The sequence below is a fragment of the Lycium barbarum genome, chromosome 5 (assembly GCF_019175385.1).
Source record: "Lycium barbarum isolate Lr01 chromosome 5, ASM1917538v2, whole genome shotgun sequence".
Classification (NCBI taxonomy): domain Eukaryota; kingdom Viridiplantae; phylum Streptophyta; class Magnoliopsida; order Solanales; family Solanaceae; genus Lycium; species Lycium barbarum.
In genome coordinates, this window is record NC_083341.1 from 107,796,514 (window position 1) to 107,802,223 (window position 5,710).

The following is a 5,710-nucleotide window of genomic DNA, read 5'->3' on the forward strand; positions in this document are numbered from 1 at the left end:
AGCGAACCAAATCCCTACCGAACTAGAGCATTCATGCCTAGACGAGCCTTGGGTATCTCAGACTTATCTAAGGCTCATTAAGATGACCACCTTGCGTATTGATTATTAATGTTTATGTTCCATTTGAGACCTTTTTGGATTGTATGAAACTAAACGTTTGTTCCTTCTTCTATTGGTTTGATAAATGCTGATTGACTGCCTTGCTAAGTTTAAGTTAAGATTTGCCTTAGAATTAGTTTGAGAGCCGCATTGCCTAAACGGAAATTAATTAGGTGCTTAATAGAGTCAAAGATTTAAGGGAAGCTTGGAAAGACTTGGGGTTGCTTGCAGGCCTGTTCAGTACAGTCAACTTAAGTTGATGACTGCTAATCCTAATTGAACCATAAGATTAAGGTGGCACTTGGAGGGATTAAGATTTTCTTGCAACTAAGTCTGGTACGGTGTTACCAATAGACAAGAGGGAGTATTTTAATGATTAAGCTTGGAAAGGTCGGAGATATGTCAACCCTGCCCAGTACCGCTTAATCATAATAATAAAAGGAATCAGAATTTAGATGGCTGGAAAAAGGGCATTAGTGAAAACTGCTTAAGTTAAAAAGAAGTGAATACATCGCATGTGTACATAGGTTTGATAAGACTTGATCAGATTAGATGTATCATGTATATGCAGCGGTACTTCAGCATTATATGAGTATATACTAAGTCATAAATGGGATAGAAATCACCATAGACTTTAATACTTAGTGTTTAATGGCTTGCGATATGAACCTAAGTGTTCCAGCCCATTAGAATAAATATAAGATGGCCTATTTCGGCCTTAAGCTAATATAAGAGATAAGTCTGAGCTCATATAAGAGCTGTTAAGGCGTTTGTAGGATTGGGATTGCAAGGCTTATTTCCTAAGTTTGTTTTGACACTATTTCAATCTGGCATCACTGTATACACATATACTGTGAAGACACACCTGTATGCTTGGCGATATAGACCATTCAATCGCAAGCCTGATAGTTTCATTACCAGTCAGATGGTCAAAATCCTCTCCGCCCAGTTAGCTCCTCATGTCGTCTTCGAAAATCTTCCATTTCGACTGAGTCCTGGACAATTCAGCCTCAGGAAAAATGAATGCTTCGTTCAATATAACCGATGGACTAATACAGTTTCCCTTTTGAGGTTTTCTAGTTGACTCGTAGGGTGTAACGACCCGTTTGGTTGTTATAGTCTTTTTGGCACTTTCGCTCATTTTCGAGCTTTGTTAGCTTATTTTTGACCCGAGGGGATCGTTGACACGCTTCTCGAGGTGTCTAAATTTGATTCGGGTGACTTCTTGCAAATTTTGAGCTTTAAGCAAAAAAAGGTTGACTCAAAGTTGACTTTTGAAAAAACGGATCTTTTTCGAATATTTGTTGATCCCTAGAGGTCCGGATGGTTGTTTAGAACTTGTCTGTATATCAAGTTCGGTTCCCAATGCACTCAGATGCATTTTAGGACTTGGCTTGGGAAGTTAGAAATGAGGTATCGGGGGTTGCCTCATTCAATGAGGCGTCCATTGGAAATTTCGAGGGTACGAGTGCGTTCGTAGCATATTTTTATGTGGGTTTGTGCATGTGTTGTGAGCAGATGGCTTCGGTTGTTGGTCAGGATTTCAGTTGGAACTTGAAAAAATATTTAGGTTTCTGGTACCTAGTGTCCGCCAGAGCGGCACCAGTGCCGACACTGCGGCACCGCTGTTGCAATGGGATGGCCGTTGGGGCGGCCAAGTGTGTTCTGCCCAAACCGTTGGATTTCCTAAATTGTACGGTGTCTATTACGAGGTTTTCACCGATCACCGTATTCTTCAACATGTGTTCACCCAGAAGGATCTTAATTTCAGGAAACGCCCTGGATGGAGCTCCTGAAGGACTATGACATCTCTATTCTTTATCATCCCAGGAAAGCCAATGTTGTGGCTGATGCCTTGAGTCGCAAGGTAGTGAGTATGGGAAGTTTAGCTCGTTTGATTGTTTCCGAACGTTCGTTGGCCATGGAGGTTCAGACTCTAGCCAAAAGTTTTGTTCGCCTTGATATTTCAGCCCCAGGTAGGATTTTGGCTTGTATAGAGAGGTCATACTTATTGGATCAGATCAGGACTCATCATTTTGAGGATGCTCAGTTGAGCAAGATTCGAGATAGAGTTTTAAGGGGTGAGGCCAAGAAGCCGTAATTGATTCTGTGGGCATTTTTAGGATTAAGGGATGCGTGTGCGGTCCTCGTGTTGGTGATTTGATTCGGTCGATATTTTCTGATACTCATAACTCTCGATATTCCATTCATCCGAGGGCGACTAAGATGTATCATGATTTGAGGCATCACTATTGGTGGTGTCGGATGAAGAGGGATATAGTTGATTTCATGGCTAAGTGTAGGAATTGTCAGCAGGTAAAGTATAAGCATCAGCGACGCGGCGGTGTACTTCAGAGGATGCCCATTCCCGAGTAGAAGTGGAAGATTATTGCCATGGACTTTTTTGTGGGTCTTCCGAAGACCCTAGGCAAGTTTGACTTTATTTGGGTAATAGTTGATCTGTTGACTAAGTCCGCTCACTTTGTTCCGGTGTCGATTTCTTATACCGCGGAGAAGTTAGCCAAGTTGTACATTCGGGATATTAGGAGGTTACATGGGGTCCCTATTTCTGTCGTATCTGATCGGGGTACTATCTTCATTTCCCGATTCTGGAGGGATTTTCATTAGGAGTTGGGTACCCGATTAGATCTCAAGACAACTTTTCTGTCACGACCCAACCCCGCGGGCCGTGACTAGTGCCCGAATTGGGCACCCGAACACAATCACAAATCCGAGCGGCAAACAGATGACTTATACCGATACAAATATCAAACGCTGCCTCAGATTATATCAAACACATCCAGGTATATAACAGAAGCCGACAAGGCGGTGTTTCAAATTTACAAGATTTTCAAAGAAAATTTCGGCAGAGTTTCCTTTATTTTTCGGACTATCCAAAATAACCCTGTACACAGCAAATACCACAAAGGCCACACAGGGCCAACAGAACAACATATACATGTGCGAGCCGACAAGGCTGCCATAAACATATACAAATGCATGCCGACAAGGCTGCCATAACGAAGGAGATCATATGGACACAACTGTACAGAAGTAGGCACACACACCCACAAATAAGTCTACAAACCTCTAAACAGACCAAACGAATCATATGGCGGAACAGGGCCCCGCCGTACCCGGAACAAATATATATACATACATAACGAACAAAAGTATATACCAAAAGTGTATGCTCTGAAATGAGAAGAGCACTCCAAACAGCTGAAGGGGATATCCTAAACTGGGGGATCACCGAACTGTGCGTCTGTACCTGCGGGCATGAAACGCAGCCCCCGAAGAAAGGGGGTCAGTACAAAATATGTACTAAGTATGCAAAGCAGAATGTACAGAAAGCAAATCTGAGACATAACGAAATGGGAGTATCAAACATAAGTGCAAATTCAATCTTATCAAATTATTTAGTTTCAAATATGTAAATCATGCATTGGGTACAGAAGAATATGGTCGCCCGCCTGTCGATAGCGCCATAACACAGCATAACACCAGAAAGATTTCAAATCTCCGTATCCCCGTCACATATCACATCACAATATAACGCCATACACAGCATAACACCAAATATAGATGGAACCCGACCCTCTTTTGCGAGTAGCTCGGTGAACCATAAACACAACATAACTCCAGAGTATATTAAAATGCGCACGATAACAGAACCGGCCCGGGACTCGGCGAAAGGGGTAACAGAATGCACGAATAGAGTAGTGAGTAGTCATATGCATAAAATCATTATCATAAATTCAAACATAAGTAAAATGATCATATTTGAAATCGGAATAATAGTCACACCAAATTCTTTCAAAGATTTCCGAATTACATAAAGGAAAGTCGCGGGACCCGCGGACGGGTATTGACCCGAGTCGGGCCCGCTTATGGAAAACATACTCATTATACCTCATGCAAACTCTTATGAAAATGTTGGAACAATCCGAGCCTTTATGCGAAAGATATGGCATGCAAAAATTACGAAATTCATTAAAGTGAAACCTTTTTGTACAAAGTTTGAAAATCACTTCTTTCAAAAACATAATGGTTCATATTTCATCAAATCATACATAAGAGTGCCAAGGAATATATATAGATCATATCATGCTCGGATTTCGGATTTGGAATTTCCTTAAGGCTCTAATCTAGCCTATGTAAAACTAAGGCATGCCAAAAGAAAGAAGGTTGCTTTACGTACCTCGAACGCTCTCCAATATGATCCAACTCAAGCTAAGTCCAAACTATGATTCGGGCTGCCCACGATCTAAAAATAAGCCATAAAATGCCTATCATTAGCTAAAGACTTTTGGGCATTAAATTCCAATTTCGCCCTAAATTCTACTGAAATTTGGGCAGCATTTCCCCTGTAAATAGGCTACCCCGAGAATTTAACTCGGCCATATCAATCAAGAACAACCACAACAACCAACCTAACAACATTAATAATTAATCCGAAAGGTAATTCAACAATAATAGCTCTCTTGCCATCATTTATCAACTTTCATAACTTCAATTCGACGACTTACCTTCAAGCCCAAAATCGACGCTTATATGCTCACATACTAACCCGAACCCATACCAAAAACATTTCAAGACATTCTAAGCAATTTATACAACTTTTCCAACAATCCATAAATTTTCCCAAGCTACCCGAAACAGCCCCTAACCGAGACAGCCCCTCTAACTTTTCTTCATTTCCAAATCATGGTTTGTGTCTACAATTTTTACATTCTAACAACGCTATTTTCATCAATACATAATTTACATTAAATTTACAACAACCTCCAAATCAGTCCGCAATATTTACAACATCAATTTGAGTCAATAAACTTTCATTTCCAACATAGAATTCATGGCGACGACGGTTAAACAATAAGCGATAATAATTCAATTCTTGGCACATAAGGTGACCCATTTTCGGCTAGCACACTAACATACCCACATGGATGATTCTCAAAAGTTCTTCACCTTACAATGGTCATAATATACTAATTAGGCATTAATTCATAGTTTCAATATCACACAACACACACACCCATCACACGCCCAACCCTCATACATATGGCCTCAACTTCACCATACTTTATTTCATAATTTTCAACCATATTAACATACTACAACATGAATATAACCTTCATAACACAAAAACAAGATCAAATCTTACCTTTTTCTCTTCAACTTCCAATAGGCTAGGGTTTTCCAAAAGATGAAAAATTAATAGGTTGATCGCTCCAACGATGCTTCCACTCTACTTAGGGTCCTTAGATTAGTGGGTTAACACCAAGGAAATAATTTTTGGGAAGCTAAAAATGGGGGTTGGTTTCCTCCTTGGCTGGCCGAAACAGTGGAGAAAGAAAATGGGGCTCTCAAGTTTTTGTCTTCTTTTTTTTGTTATAGGTGTTGAAGTGTAAATGAGGGAAAGATGACTTAAAGTCATCTTTTTAAGTCCACAAATATCTCTTAGTTGTCTTTGGCCCACACAATGTGTTGGACCAATTAAAATTGGCCACACAAGGTGTGGGACCATTTCAACTTACACGGCCCACAAGGCATTTTTGCACCATATTTTTAATTCCGATTTTATAAATTGTGGTCCCAATTTTTCCTA

At 40.4% G+C, this 5,710-nt stretch overlaps 1 long non-coding RNA gene across 1 annotated transcript; it reads right to left on the reverse strand.

Annotated features, from left to right (window-relative positions):
* Positions 1-3,150: 3,150 nt before the first annotated feature.
* LOC132642593 (uncharacterized) lies at positions 3,151-5,485 on the reverse strand. The gene is made up of 3 exons (XR_009583263.1): positions 5,267-5,485; positions 4,301-4,366; positions 3,151-3,370 (listed from the first exon to the last, which is right to left on the reverse strand). It is a non-coding gene; the product is annotated as an uncharacterized LOC132642593 (long non-coding RNA).
* Positions 5,486-5,710: the final 225 nt, after the last annotated feature.